The sequence below is a fragment of the Macrobrachium rosenbergii genome, chromosome 11, assembly GCF_040412425.1.
Source record: "Macrobrachium rosenbergii isolate ZJJX-2024 chromosome 11, ASM4041242v1, whole genome shotgun sequence".
Lineage (NCBI taxonomy): Eukaryota > Metazoa > Arthropoda > Malacostraca > Decapoda > Palaemonidae > Macrobrachium > Macrobrachium rosenbergii.
Window position 1 is genome coordinate 17,787,069 of NC_089751.1, and position 16,801 is coordinate 17,803,869.

The 16,801-nt window shown below is 33.0% G+C and overlaps 1 long non-coding RNA gene across 1 annotated transcript in view; it reads right to left on the reverse strand.

Moving 5' to 3' along the window:
- The window catches only part of LOC136843212 (uncharacterized), a 212,252-nt gene that overhangs the window by 63,635 nt on the left and 131,816 nt on the right, over positions 1 to 16,801 (reverse strand). The window lies entirely within an intron of this gene.

Below are 16,801 nucleotides of genomic sequence, written 5' to 3' on the forward strand. Positions count from 1 at the left end.
GTATTCGTTTGTTGTTACTGTCTTCGGTCTCTGATATTACTTATATTAACTCCTAACAGGAAAGAGCAAATGCTTTTAACAACCGTGGAATTATGATCACATTCCACTAACTTATTACCAAAGCCAAAAATCATTCTGGTAAAAAAAAAAAGAGCATTAATCTTAGAAAACCTATAATGAAGACACCGTCTTACTAAAATGATATGAAGCACAATTTCAGGCTTAGAATTTTCTTAGGTATCTGCTATTAATCCCTAATTTATATTCACTACCAGCAAAGGTCATTCGCGACTATCTACTATTTTTCCTCTTAGGATCTTTAAGCTGGCAAATTTTCAATTATTTTTCGCTGAAATTCAAGTCTATGAAGTCTTCTGTCACAATACTATAGTCTCCACTATTAGTCAAGTATTTATAACACCGGGGAAAAAAATCAGATATTGCCTTTTCATACTGAGTTGTTTTATGTAATATGTCATCCTTTTTATTTAAATCATAAGAAAGTAACGGGTACTTTAATCCCTTAATATTATCGCTGTCTGACTGATGCCTTGATTATTCTTTCTTTACATGAAAAATGTATACATAAACAAATGAAAATTTTTAGCTGGTGGTAAAAAGCAAATTTTCTTAATTTTTTTACTACAAACTTAATAACTCAAAGAGATATAAACATTTCATTAATAATATAATGATACCACCATAATTTTTATCATGCATAGATAGATTTTGTTGCACGTAAAACTGACCAACATTGGCACTATACTGTTTTAAAAGAATTTGTGCAGCAAAACCTAAGAAGATGATAGGATGGAAGTAAGATATAAACGAAAATTTTTTTCCGCTGGAAGTCGCTGGCCGCATTCTCTTTGGTCTTTTGGTTACAGACGTAAGAATTAACAACTCTCCCGTTGTGGAGCGTATTTCAATTCCACCAAGCTCTGCCTAAAACACACTGTGTTTTTTTTTTTTTTTTTCCACATTAATGGAAGTGGCGGGTAGGTGTGGCCATGTCTGAGAAAGAAATTGCGTCTCGTCTCTGCGAACTTTATTTTGTATTTTTAAAGAAATATCATAATTTATGGTCTTACATTCCAAGTTCTGTACATAGCTAATATCATGTTTGGTATAAATGCTAGTTTATTTCTTTCTTAACATTTCAGATGTTCCTATTACGCTAACTTCTCTTAAAACTTATCTATTCCTTCGAATCATACAGGAAGGAATACGTAGATAGATAAAAATTCTACGTTTTATTTCAATATGCTCAAAACTAAACAAATGCTGAACAATATAGAAGTTCAAAATAACCGTGAATTTTCCACCATTTTAGTCAGTTATCTTCGTAAGAAAATGAGCCACGAAGGAAGCCACAGGTCAGTACATGACCTTGTGCTTTACTTGGCAAAATATTTTCAGTCTTGCATTCAAGTTTTACGGATGATAAATTTAGAACAACGATGTTTCAGTTAACATTTCTGGATGACTTTTAAAATTTACGTCTCTGTCCTAGTTTGTCACCACTTTGACAGTACATAAAATATTTACAATAAACTGGCCTTAAGTATCCTAAGGAATCACGAAGTGTATATATGTATATATATATATATATATATATATATATATATATATATATATATATATATACACTGTACATACATATATACATACACACACACACACACACACACACACACACACACACACACACACATATATATATATATATATATATATATATATATATATATATATATATATATAAAAACGAGACAATGGGCCACAGCCTCATTCTTATTTTAGTGACGAAATGGGTATGAATTGTCTGTGCAAAACCTTCCACAATATCAGTTACTTCTTACATCCACAAAGAAGGCTTATCTACAATTCATCGAATCCTCACACTTGAACCAATCCATTCACGTCTAACCGAGTTCATTCTTGCTCTTCCTGTACATCAAGGTCCTTTCTTTCCGTGCATTTTCCACTCCATCTCTCCTATACTTTATTTATCTTCCTCTCCTCATTCTTCACAACCCCTTAGAGTTAAACACCCATTTCGCAAACTAAATATCCTCCTTTCTTTCCACATGACCACCCCATATCAAAACAGTCTGAGGATCTATCATATTACCTCAAATTTTCAATATAATTACTTTACTTGTTCCTCAAGCATCATCTTTTGATTCTGCCTGTTTCATTTACCCTAGAGAACACAAGACACGAAGAGCAAATGAGTCCAACATGATTATAATAAGATAGTCGCAAAAGTGCCCGAGTAAGAATTGACAATACATAATAACAAATCTATAAAAAAAGGCATAATTTTATTTTACACTATGATATTATTGTTATATATTAAGCTATATGTCACGTTCACGCACTCACTGTTCTTCTAAGTCTGCTTTAAATTTATTCCTATTTGGATTCTTCCTCAGACACTCGTATCTAGCCTTTTATTTAGTTTCATTAAAAGACAAGTATTTTCTGGCGAAAGCCAACTTTTTTTATTAGACAGTTCGTTTTCTTATCCAATAACCTAGACAGGTTAAAGAATCTGTTTTACAAGGTTCTATGTTTTTTTTTCATTCTGTCATGTGAGTATGTATGTTTGTTTGTAATATTTTGCATGGTTTGTTTCGTCTTCAAACGGTATGTGTACCACCTTGGCTCAAATGTCTGTTATAAAGTAAATTTGTACATGTTTATATAGTTTGAATTAAGTTGTTTTAAAAATCATTAAGATATTACGATAATAAACAGCTGAGAAAGAATCGTGAATAATTCATTGTCTAATTTCTTTTAATACTACATTAAGATGCGTGTTCTTTTGTCATTTACAGAAGACAAATATGACTCTCTCTCTCTATCTCTCTCTCTCTCTCTCTCTCTCTCTCTCTCTCTCTTCTCTCTCTCTCTCTCTTTCCACAACCGGAAAGTTAATCTTGTTCTCAGACACTTAAAAATTTTCTCAAGGTAATTTAAGAATTCTTGCCGTTTGCATACAAAACCCTGTATTTTCACGCCTTCCTTCTCACTCTCCTTCTCTGCCACTTACTTCGCTCCTTTCTTTCTGACAAATCTTTCTCTGGTCATTTCTTTTCATACGTGTCTTCGTCACCTCTTTGAAATTCTAGCCGAAACAATTTCGGTATAATTTGCACTAGTGATAACATTAAATAATATGCATAACAAATACGAGAGAGAGAGAGAGAGAGAGAGAGAGAGAGAGAGAGAGAGAGAGAGAGAGAGAGAGAGAGAGAGAGAGAGAGTATTTATATGTAGATACTGCAAATTAATGAGCATAGGGGGAAGAGGAACCAGTGAAGTTCATTATCTGCCTCATGTATCTTAGCGCATCACAGCAGCGTGCTAGAGATATACAAGGATTTTTAAACATCAATAATAAACTGTGGACATGAATTGATGATCATAAAACATATCACTTAAGGGCAAGCCTGCAAAATGCAGTTTTTTTGGGGAGATATAAAAGGAAGAATTTGACTCTGACTTCTGGTTGAGAGCTGGTGTATGGCAAACGACTGATGTCAACTTGATGCATATACTGTACGAGTATTTATACTCTATAGAGCGAAGGCAACAGAAATAGCTGACATAGCAGCTGGACTGCTGACGAACCAAACACGCAATTGCATGCTGTACCCATTAATAACATTTTGTTAATGTTGGAAAACTGTATGACATTTCTCCCACTCAGCTGGGAGTCATTTAAATCAATGTTTTTGTTGGGAAACTCTTTCGGGTGCTGGGTAATCTGGTCCAGACTTTCTATTTGTAAGTTGTTGATTTTGTATGGAAGTTTTCTCGATGTTTGATTTATTTTTAATGGTCTCTGCCGCTGAGGGATTACATATTCGTTAGTTCAGGCAGTGGGTGCGGTTGGTTAGTGTCAGTGTGGACGCTGTGAGTGCCAAATTGTTTTATGTGAAATACAATAATCCATCGAGGGTCTATATTATAGCCTATACTTTGCCGTACCCACTCTGTACCTTCTTGTCTTGGTGGCACAGGTAGTTCTCAGTTTGGATTTTGTTGCTTAGCTAACTTGTTATCCATGTATTGGATGTGACGACAGAGGAAACAGAAATGTTGATTTTTCATCCAGCTTCGTGTTTCTTTGTATCCCAAATCAGTGGTGCAAAGATATTGTTGCCCCACATTTCTAGTCCCACAAACTGACGACTACATTGGGGTAAATAGCTACTTCCTTTGAATTTGACGTCTTAAAAATCTCTGTGGGGATTCATAATCAATATATAACTTATACTACTAAGAGTTTATCATGCAAAGGTAGTTTTTGTCAAGATACTTGAATGTAGTATGAATCTCAATATTTTCTATTTTTATTTTGATACTTTTAATTCTGTTGCCTGATGACGTCCTTTCGTATAAGAGTCTTGACATTGGTATCCTCTCAAAATTTCTCCTCCAATCTTCCTCGTTTTCTTGAAACAAAACAAAAATTATCAATATCTCTGATGTTACATCATGATTAACAATTTTTTGCTTTATACGCATGATTTGTTCAATTTTTATTTCAGTTGCTTTGATAGTTTGTCTTGGCTTATCATTACATGACAATACATAGGTCTACTTTCTGTTCCATCTGTAGCATGATCTTCTGTAAGTGTCCTGTCTTCTTCCTATAAAACCTACGGCATTTTGAATCTAAGGTCAATGACTAGGTGAGTACCTTTTCCATGTCACTTTTACACGTGATTCACTACGATCAGAAACTGATATAAGCACTCAAAGCTATGAGTTAGTTGGCTGGGTCCTGAGGCTAAACCACCTTAGAGCCTCTTCCAAATTATATGTAAATATTCACATAAATATTCAAATATTAAGTACTGAAATATCAGAAGTTTCCACATAAGCAATTAGTTGTCATAAATGTGCAAAAGTAAGCCCAAAAAACTTCCAAGTTATATCCTTGGAGCAAAGAAATTTTTAAGAAGTGTCATATATTTTAACCCACTGTTGGATGCATGCACATACAAATATGGCACTCTGCTTGTTTTTCTCTCACCCAGTAATAATGAGACAACAAATTATTGTGATTTCATTTACTATAAAAGCAAATAATTCTTTACTATTATGTTTAGCAACCTTCCATAACATCTAAGTGTTTCAAAATTAAGGTAAGTAAATATGATACTTTTGCCGCTTTTCTTTCTGTTATTGATGATGTTTTAGGTATTTCCCATTCAGCCTATTCTCATAATGGCATCTTTATTTTGTGACACTGAGTTTGAAGAAAAATAACTAGATACATCAACAATAAACATCGATCAATTATTTTTCCAGGATACCAATGCAAAACTCCCTATGATATACAAATTCTTTCACAATAGTGGTAAGCAAAAGTCATAACCCAATGTTTACGAATCCATAAAATTCTCTATTACATACGATACGCAATTATCTTTGAAAAATCTTTGCAAATTACTGCCGTCTCATTTTAAATTCATTTAATGGTTAAAATTTTTTTTCATTGGATACTTACTAGCATTGATTTGTTCAAGGTTCCCCTTTGTTTAAGTCTGTTTATAGTTTCTTGGAAGCTTAAAGATAGCTTTCGTGTTCATGGATCTCCATTCCAGCTGAATTCACGTGAACGCTCTTAAGAGTTTTGCTATAACGACGTGAAAAGATGTAATCAACTGTACCTTACTGCGCAGTTTTCACAGTATTCTTGCTATCAGGTGAAATGTTGAATGCTGAAACGACTCATTGTCAGACAACCCTTCACTCTTCACTCGTAAATAGTTGATGAGAGAGGGCAAAGACTATATTATCATCTAGGCGATTTTTCAAACTTTCATTATTCATCTATGTTCTGATATTATTATTAATTATTATTCATACACGGGAAATATGATGCTATTAATAAAAAAACGAAACGTTTTCCTTAAAATATAAATCTCACTGTTAAAATCCTCTATAGCAATGGTTGCTATCAAACGTTGCACAAATTATTTTGTACATCTGACGCAAAAGTTCAAAAGCACGAGAGAAATTGACCTTAACTGTGTTACTTCACTACATTTCCTGTGCTACTCTAACTTGGCTTAGAGGCTTTCCCAAGACATTCCTGGTTGTACATGTGCAATTAAAACTTTCCGTCCTACGACTTTGGTTACCTTGTTATTTGGCTGGGCATACCTTCTCCCTCTAGGTAAAGGGAGTCCTTTAATTATCTGTTATTAACCTAGGTTCTAATTTCAGTATCCTATACTGAAATAAAAAAAAAAAACTCAGTATAAATATTGAAAATAATGTTTCATTAGCTCTTGATTTTTTTTGTAGGTGAAGTAAGTTATTTTAACTTAATGTATACACTGTTGACTACCTTTATTCCTCTTGTAATGGAATCGAATCACAGTTTCGTTATGACATATTTCTTACCATTTTGAAAGAAAATGTGGGCCACTTTGATTAATTTTATAATATAAATATTTCAAACGACACAAATCTTATACCTTATCGGTACTATATCAAAGAGTTAATAAGGTAAACCAACAGTATTATAATATAATGAAACCAGCCTAACCATTAAAGCTAAATCTGAATACGGGCTTTACATATTATGACGGCGGTTGCTACTTGAAAAAATTATATAAAAAATATCGTAAATTAATATAAGTTCTGCTCACTACCTGCCGTAGGAATAAAGTCTGGAAGCCCGACTACATTTCCCATAACAACGATTACAGTATCCATAATATGGATGACTCCAAATTTCTAATATCATATTATAATACTGTAGTTTTCATTAGTGAGAGAGAAGAAAACAAACTACGTTCTTCACGCTAGGCTTTAATGATATGGCGTCTTTTTCAGTAGCAATAAGCCTTACGAAAACATTTTCGTCCCAACGGTTGGGCTTCCAAATTTCATCGTTTGTTTTCATTTCTCTTCGGGTGAACTAGGGCTGTTACCGATCTGAAAACAGGTTCATTTCTTAGAAATAAAATTCTGTTGAGACGTTCCTTTCCAGGAAGTTCAGATTTTATACCTTTCTCATTATGTAATAACTTATACTCTCGCAATTATCACTGTCTTTCTCCCCCCTCCCCCCCTTCTCTCTATCTCGCTCTGTCTATAAATATTAAATGGGTGATTATACATTAGCTGGCTCATGTTTTTAAGACATTTTGGAAAGAAAATAGTATTTACAAACTCGAATTCAAATGTCTTTGTTTACAAGAATATGTTGAAACAGAAAAATTCATATGACCTTCACCAGCGTCTTCAAATTGACGCGGGCTTAAGCCTCGAGCTGTTTTCGTCCTGCAATTGTGTCCGAATTGTTCTTTTGAGGTTATTTTGTTGACATTTCTCTTTATGCTCCAGGAAATACCTTTTCCTGTTTGATAAAACTTTAATCAAATAGACATGTGGCTATTGCTATTACTATTTACGTTCCATGGTAAGTAACTCTTTCTAGTAACTGCCGACGCTTCAGGGAAGCCCTCAAGCGAGGCATTATATTTTCACATGCTACTGAAAATTAAAATTAGAATTTCAGAAACGACGAAGAGAGAAACTAGAAAACAAAGAAAGAGCTAAAGAAAGAATCAAGCTGAGGTGTGGGAGGTGAGTGAAGGAGGTGCCGGAGGACGAGGAGAGAGAGAGAGAGAGAGAGAGAGAGAGAGAGAGAGAGAGAGAGAGAGAGAGAGAGAATGAAAATACAGACTTTGGTATGCAAATGGCATAGAATTCTAAAATTACCCTTGAGGAAAGTTTTCAGAGGATGGAAAGGAGAGACGAAAGATTTGATTAACTGGTTCCAGTTATGCGGTGAGAGAGAGAGAGAGAGAGAGAGAGAGAGAGAGAGAGAGAGAGAGAGAGAGAGAGAGAGATAGCGTCCCATTTTCACAATATTTGTCACTAGAATAAAGTATAGGATAAAAAATATATTTTTAAGCTTGATGAATCAATTTCATGTTAAAGAAATAAATCACTCGGCCTTTTTCCTTCTTATTTGGTGTTATTGTAATGGCATTATCCCATTCAGATTAATGAGGACAGTTTGAGAAAAAGCATGGTAAGTAGATGCAGATTCGTGAGATCAGAAGGGGCCATTTAGCAGACGGCAGAATGACTGATGTTTGTGGAAATTACCTAAGTAATGGCAGTGAAGAGGAATTATAGAGAATATTGAAGTAATTTGAGAGTGCAGAACACTTAAGACAAATTTTACATGTAAAGTGTTAAAAGGTAGTAGAAAATTACGATTCCGTTTACGTAGCTTTATTTCAGCCGTTTAACGTCTGTACACGTAAAAAAAAAAAAAAAAAAAAAAAGAAACATGCAGGATATTACGTGTTCACTGGGAGCACCCAAAGAACTGTTTACCAAAACTTATGTATTTCCAAGGTGACTTCCATGACTATATGTTAAGAAAAAATGTCCCTCATAAAGAAAAAAATAATTCTTTGCTGTTTCCCCTAGAGATCTTGAGCTACCGGTAGCATAATGGAAACAGCAATGATGTGCGGAACCAGGAAAGATTTTATAAATGTATGTGTACATTATTCAGATGCCGCGTTCATTAAGTTGCATTGTACATCAATTTCTATCATTGTGAAATTCCTTGCTAGTATAATTGCATGTTTTTTTTATTTTTAATCTCTTTGAAACTAGAGCGAAAATTTCCTTTATTATAAACATAGACACAGCCATACAAACACAAATGTACACATACAATTACATACTGTATACATGCAGTATATATATATATATTATATATATATATATATATATATATATATATATATATATATATATATATATATATATATATATATATATATATATATATATATATATATATATATATTCTTATGCTGTGGTTTTCATAATGCAGTAATCTCCCCATGTGTATGTGTGAGTTGTGGTATAACTATGATTTTGTGTTCAGATACGCGTATACCGTAAAAGAGTTAACGTAGGTAAAATGATTGCACTCTGTGTAGTTTGTGAGAAGGGACGGTGTGCGTAGCGCTGAGAGGGACAGAGGCTGATTGTTCGTTGTATAGGGACGCAATTTGTTTAGTCAATTTCAAAACTGCTGAAGTAATGCATTCCATTGGGACTCGATCAAAACACTGTGGTTAGACCTACCACGTAGATAGACGCCCTTACAAGGGGCCCTGACTCAGAGACCAAAAAGCGTTGTGGAAAGGAGCTGCGTTTTTCCGCTCCGCGTCTCTCTCTCTCTCTCTCTCTCTCTCTCTCTCTCTCTCTCTCTCTCTCTCTCTCTCTCTCGCTCTCGGGATTACGAATGTCCCGTTTTAATGTAAATGATATTTTGGTAGAGGATGGTCACTCATATTCTTTAACTGTTTAATTCCTTAGTAAATGTGTCTGAGTTATCTGAACAGTGTATTTTATTAAGTGTGTGTAACGGCGCCTGGTTAAAGACACGAAGCATTTGGTACCAAGGTATTGTAATATAGTTTTTGGTTTCAGTGCACTGAAAATAATATCTGCAGTGGTTATATGTAAAGATACCTTTTCACTTTTTTAATATTTTTTCGTGTTATATGTTTTATGCTTTATCTTTTGAAGAATTTTTCTTTTATACATATATGTAATGTGTTTGCTATTGCCTTAATTTTTGCTTTACATTTTTTGATATTTAATCTTTTGCAGCGTATATTTCTGTGTCTTTTGTATCCACATTTTTATATGATTGATTTATTTGCCTTATTTTGTTTAATACGTGGGAATTAATTTACTTACAGTATACTTCCTTTCAATCAAGTTTTGTTATTTAACAATTTAAATCTTTCTTGAATAATTTTTGATGAATTAATAAATTAATTTCTGATTTAATTTTGACTGATGATTAATTCAGATTTAATCCAATTTTGTTTTGTTTCGAGTAATAATAGATTTCCCTGAGACTGTTAAATGTCATGTATAATCTTTGAATTTAGAAATAAATTTTTGTATTTAAAATATTATATCAGAGTTTCATTCATTGACCCACCAGTAATTTTGATTTGAATTAGAGATAGAGTGGTAAGTGAGATGTTTTCCTTCAAGTAATTGAAGTGAGCTCGAACCAGGGAAATGAAATAAATGGAAATATTTGAACTTTTATAATGTTAATGGAGTGATGCCCTTAGATTTTACCTCACACCTGTTTAACGAACTTAATCTGCTTTCTTTCATGACTGATAAGTTTTACAAGGGATCACTGTTGCCTTTAGAGAAATCAGTCGTCTTTATGTGTGATGAGGGTTCAGGTGTCTGGCTTTTTGTGAGGTAACTATAATTGTTGAATAATTGGTAAGTTTGATAATCAAATATCAAGCACTTAGATACCAGGTTTGATTTAAAGAACAGACACTGGACACTCCGGGGTCACCATATATAAATGGTGCACTAGACTGGACCATTTCCCCCATATATAAATGGTGCCTTAGACTCCGGGACAAGCACTTAGATATCAGGTTTGATTTGAAGAACAGACACTGGACACTTCGTCACAATATATATATATATATATATATATATATATATATATATATATATATATATATATATATATATATATATATATATATATATATATATATATATATATATATATATACTGTATATATATACATATAGTGTATCACGAATTAGCCAATCATGCTGGCTAATACCCCCCTAATATCAGCAAATAAATCCATAATTCTCTCTTCCCACGGATATACGTCTCTATAACTCGGACTTTCTCTAGGATGCCGACCACATCCACTATCTTAAAATCTTATAATTACTTCTCATAAGTTTCGGCCTTACATCACACAAGATCATCAGCTTAACTTATCTCAAACTTTGCCGCTGCTGCCTGTTACAAGGATTGAGGACAATGCAGCAGAAAGGGACGGAAAATGAATGAAGAGTATTATCTAAGTGGAGAGGGTGATAAAACCGTGTTCGATGGTAATGTATAGTCATATTCACTAGCGAAAAGACAAACAATTTATATATATATATATATATATATATATATATATATATATATATATATATATATATATATATATATATATATATATATATACACATATACTCATACAGTATATATGAATACGTATAAATTGATATCAATACAAAATTAGCAGTTGGTCAATGATCTCTTCAGGGTCATCAAGTACACTTGCCCTAAGAAAAGGAACGTTGACGAGAATAGAAGAATTTAAAGAACTTCTGAGCGTGGAAGATAAGATTGATCCCTTCCCATCTGAAGGTTTGCCTTTCTCGCTTTATGTGCTTGAGAAGGATCACTCAGATGCAAATCCTCAGTTGGGAAAAGATCAATCTATCTTCCACGCTCATAAGTTCTTGAAATTCTTCTCTTACTGGCAACGTTCCTTTTCTTAAGGCGAGTGTGCCTGATGACCTTCACGAGATCACTGACGAACTGCTAATTTCGTATGCCACTTTCCTTTCTGTATGCTAAGAAGTAGCCATGTTAACGGAGATGTCCAGTCTTCTATTTGATCCCTACATGTGAGCGGAAGCCAAGAATGGGATTTATATCTTTACACACTGGGAAGTCTAAAAGACAAAGGGTCCTACCTGACAGGTAATGTTGATTGAGCCAAAGAAATTCCACTTTTCGGTGGGTGAGACATCATTAACTTGGCCCTACCACTGTCGATATACCTTGGACTGAAATGAACATTAGCACCAGTTAACTATATTCCTAGCCACATGACGACACATAAGAAAAAAATGAGTACACCCAGATCGCAAAGACCCAAAACTACACCAACTGCTATAACACAGTTCTGTAACCCCATCATAGCTAGAAGGTTCACAGGGCTCTACCGACTCTGCTGCCCAATTGGCATCCATGCAGCTATGCCCAGCGGGAGGAAGTAAAAATAATAATAGGGCTGAGACTCTGTAGTCTGCAATGAAGATCAAGACGATGCAAGGATTGTACAACGGAGGGAAACACCTGACAGTCCCAAAGATCAAAGTGAGATTCGAAAAGGCTGATTTAAAGGTCCTTTAAGAAGGATGTTTACTGTAAATGAGAGTAAGAATGTGGAAATTGCTGGGAAGATCACATGGTATAATGTGGCGCAGGGTGAGTTGGGAGGGTGAGATATGAGGTTCTATCACGCTGTGGCAGCATGGTTAGTGGGATAACCTAACTGATTATGCAGTATGAACGATTTGGATCGCATCATCCTAAATCTAACTCAGATGTTACTTATGATGCACTGATGCTGAGATATATATGTATGTATGTATGTATATATATATATATATATATATATATATATATATATATATATATATATATATATATATATATATATATATATAATGCATATATAATGTATATATACTGTATGTATGTACCTCATAAGAAGTTACAATGAATTACCCCCTTTTTTTGCACTAGATATTTCGATCAGTACATACGTTTGATATTTTGCAAATAAAATTACTTTTATAATCTTATTGTTTTCTCGAAGTCAAAGGCTATCAATATAATATCTGAAGTGAAATTAAAATAATATGGATACACATCTGTCCATTGAGTAAACTTTTATTGACCATTGACGTATATTACTCTTTATCAGAAGCCATTGAGAGAACCTCTTTAGTCAAAATCTATGAAGGGAACCCAATTCAGTCTCCCCTGCGAAGTTTTTTTACGTGTTTCCAGCCACGACTGACTGTCCAGTCACATGCAAGAGTTAAGTGCAAATATTTGAGGCGGAAAAATTAATAACCATTGACGTTTTTTTTTTCTTGGGCAAAATCTCACAGCAAATAGAGATAGAAGGGGAAAGGGTGCCGCGGATCTTATCGGAAAAATGATATTTGTGATTTACTCAAAAGAGCTGTTGGAAGAAATCCTGGGGGCAACCGTAAAAAATAAGAAGCGTAGGGGTTTTATGAAAGAATTTATCAAGTGTTTGTAACAATGTAGAGATGGGAAAGAGATGCAAAACAGATTATCTTATTCGATGACTAGATAGAATCTTAAAGCACAATAAATGCATTGCTCTCTAAACAGATTTGTACAAAAGTTATGGATTTAAGGTTATTTTATATACAGTATATATATATATATATATATATATATATATATATATATATATATATATATATGTGTATGTGTGTGTGTGTGTGTGTGTATGTGTATAGATATATATATATATATATATATATATATATATATATATATATATATATATATATATATATATATATATATAATGAGTGTGTTTGCGTGTGCGTGTGTGGTGGGTTGGGATGTTTCCATAATTATGTAAACATTTTTGAATGGTAATATGTGCGAATCCAGTCACATGTATTTTACATATATTTTAGCATTAAGTATATAATTTTTTTTATAATCTCATTGATTTTTCGAAGTTATACAATTAGTTTTGTAAAAGTGTATCGTCTATACAGACATTAGCCTAGAATGACATTTTCCGAATGCTGTCAATAAAATGATTCAAGTGAAATACAGATACAGTAACCTGTTCAATGAGTTACCTTTTATTGACTATTGACGTAAACTATTAGTTTTGTACAAGCATATAGTCTAAATACACATCAACCCACAATGAAATTTTCTAAATTCTGTTAATATAACATTTTAGGTGATAATCTAACAGACACAGTGAATCTGTCCATTGTGTTAAATTCTAAAGGCTACTGACGTATTTGTTCCTTATGATGACTCATTGAGAAAACCTCTTTAGTCAAAAGCTATGAGCTGAAACCTACTCAGTCTCCCCTGCAAAGTTTTTCTTCATGGTTCTGACCACGACTGACTCTCCTGTCACATGCAAGTTATATGCAGATACTCGAAGCGGAAAAATTAATAACCGTTAACTTTTTTTTTTATCATGAGCAAAATCTGAAAGCAAATGGTGATAGAAGGGGAAAGGGCGCCACAAATCTAATGGGAAAAATGTTTCTTTGTGAGATATTCAAAAATGCTATCGGAAAAAGTCATGGTGACAATTGAAAAACTACGATTCGTTAGAGTTTTATGAAAGAATTTATCAAGTGTACGTTTCAATGTAGAGAGAGAGAGAGAGAGAGAGAGAGAGAGAGAGAGAGAGAGAGAGAGAGAGAGAGAGAGAGAGAAAATAAAACGATATCCTTTCCATGACTAGCTGGAATTATAAATCACAATACATGAATAGTCCTCTAAATAAAAAAAAAACAGCATGTCGTTAATATAAAATAGATTTGTAAAGAAAAAATTTAAATAGAAGGTTACAGGGAAAACTACAATGGAACTGGACATAATGCACGTACTTGCTCAAAATTCTAATACAATTACTTTTAAAAAAGCTCTGAAAGGTTACACTGATTAATTCGATGATTAAATCATTAAGGGATCAACGACGAATGCAAAATGGAGTTTTTTACAAGAATACTCTGAAACATGCAGTGAATGAAATTGATAACTATTATCTGGATGAAACAAGAACAGAAGCGAGATTTTAAGAGTATATGCTTTAAAGATAATTTTTGTAACGTCTCCAGTCACTTGCGGCATTTCTACTTCAGTATCTATACGGTGAGAGTAGTATTTCGAAGTCAAACGCTTGTATTTGTAATCGGAAGAACGTAATCTTGCAGAAAGCGAACCTAATACACACGTACACACACATATAAATATATACATATATATATATATATATATATATATATATATATATATATATATATATATATATATATATATGTGTGTGTGTGTGTGTGTGTGTGTGTGTGTTTGCGTGTGTGTACACACACACACACATATATATAAAGACAAAATCCACGAAGGAAAGAGAAACAATGGCGTGCTGCAAGGCCTTTCGGCTTATAGTCCTATACAGGACTATAATTGAAAGGCCTTGCAGCAATCCACTGTTTCTCTTTCCCTCGTGATTTTGTCTTTATTTATATATTCATCACGTTCCATATTTTCGTGATTCAATTACACACAAAATGTATATATATATATATATATATATATATATATATATATATATATATATATATATATATATATATATATATATATATATATATATATATATATATATATATATATATATATATATATATTATATATATATATATATATACACAGAAAATATTTCATGCATCAAGCCGCTGTTGCCACAAAACATAGTGAATACAAGTATAAATCACAGAAATGCGATGAAAAAATGTTGAGCTATAGCCGGGGGCTGAATTATGGATTTAGTTTGATTTGAAATCCAAAATACAGCAGTGTTCATACAAGTGCTGGGAGATATATTGCAAGCGCCATTTTTCAAAAGTTCACATGTGCACTGTCATGGTTTTACATACAAATTTGTGGAACGGATATAGGTAAATGACCACCGTCTAACATTTCCACGTCTCACGTCTCACACATGTATATGAATGGATTTAAACAAGCAATACTGAAAACCATGTGAATGGAAATTTAAACTGTCATAAAAATACTGAAAACCATATATATATATATATATATATATATATATATATATATATATATATATATATATATATATATATATATATATATATATATATATATATATATATATATATATATATATGGCAGTTTAAATTTCCATTCACAAGCATATGTTTGATACATGTATAAACATGCGTGAGACGTGAGGAAATGTTAGACGGTGGTCATTTACCTATATCCGTTCCACAAATTTGTATGTAAAAGCATGACAGTGCACATGTGAACTTTTGATAAATGGCGCTTGCAATATATCTCTCCCAGCATTTGTACGAACACTGCTGTATTTTGGATTTCAAATCAAACTAAATCCATAATTCAGCCCCCGGCTACAGTTCAACATTTTTTCATCGTATTTCTGTGATTTATACTTGTATTTACTATGTTTTGTGCCAACAGCGGCTTGATGCATGAAATATTTTCTGTGTATGTATATATATCACATATACTGTATATTCACTCTCTCCCTTCCCTGTTAAGATAGTTTCTTCAATTACATTGCCTAGCATTTTTGACATGTTATATTTCACCCCTTCTCACCCCCTATTCCTATCGGGGCTGAACTATTCATTTAAGCGAAATCGAAAACTATGGATCAGGCCCTAATATCTGTCATTTTCGGGCTGAACTTGGACGTACAGGGCATCGGGAGTGTCACTATTCATCTCAGCAAGCTCGAAAACTACGGATTAGACACTAATGTCGTTTGTTTTCGGTTATTTTTACATGTCACCCCCTTCCCACCCATAACCCCTATGATGCCAGTGATGTCTTACTGCCACAGTATTCTTTTCTGGATAACACGTCATATGTATACCAAATGAAGTATGACAAACTCATAGAGTTTATTTAGTCTACAGGCAGAACCAGTCCCGTTTTAGTGAAGTCCTTCCTACCCCCGTTGCTGCTAGTGATGTCTTAGACCCAGTTTTCTAGACAGTATGTCATATGTATACCAAATATGGTTGAAATTGCTCAATGCGTTTCAGAGTTAAGCTGGAACAGACACACACACATCCATTTATATATTGTGTGTGTATATATATATATATATATATATATATATATATATATATATATATATATATATATATATATATATATATATATATATATATATATATATATATATTCATATATTTATATATATATATATATATATATATATATATATATATATATATATATATATATATATATATATATATATAGAGAGAGAGAGAGAGAGAGAGAGAGATTCTTCTACGTCTTTAT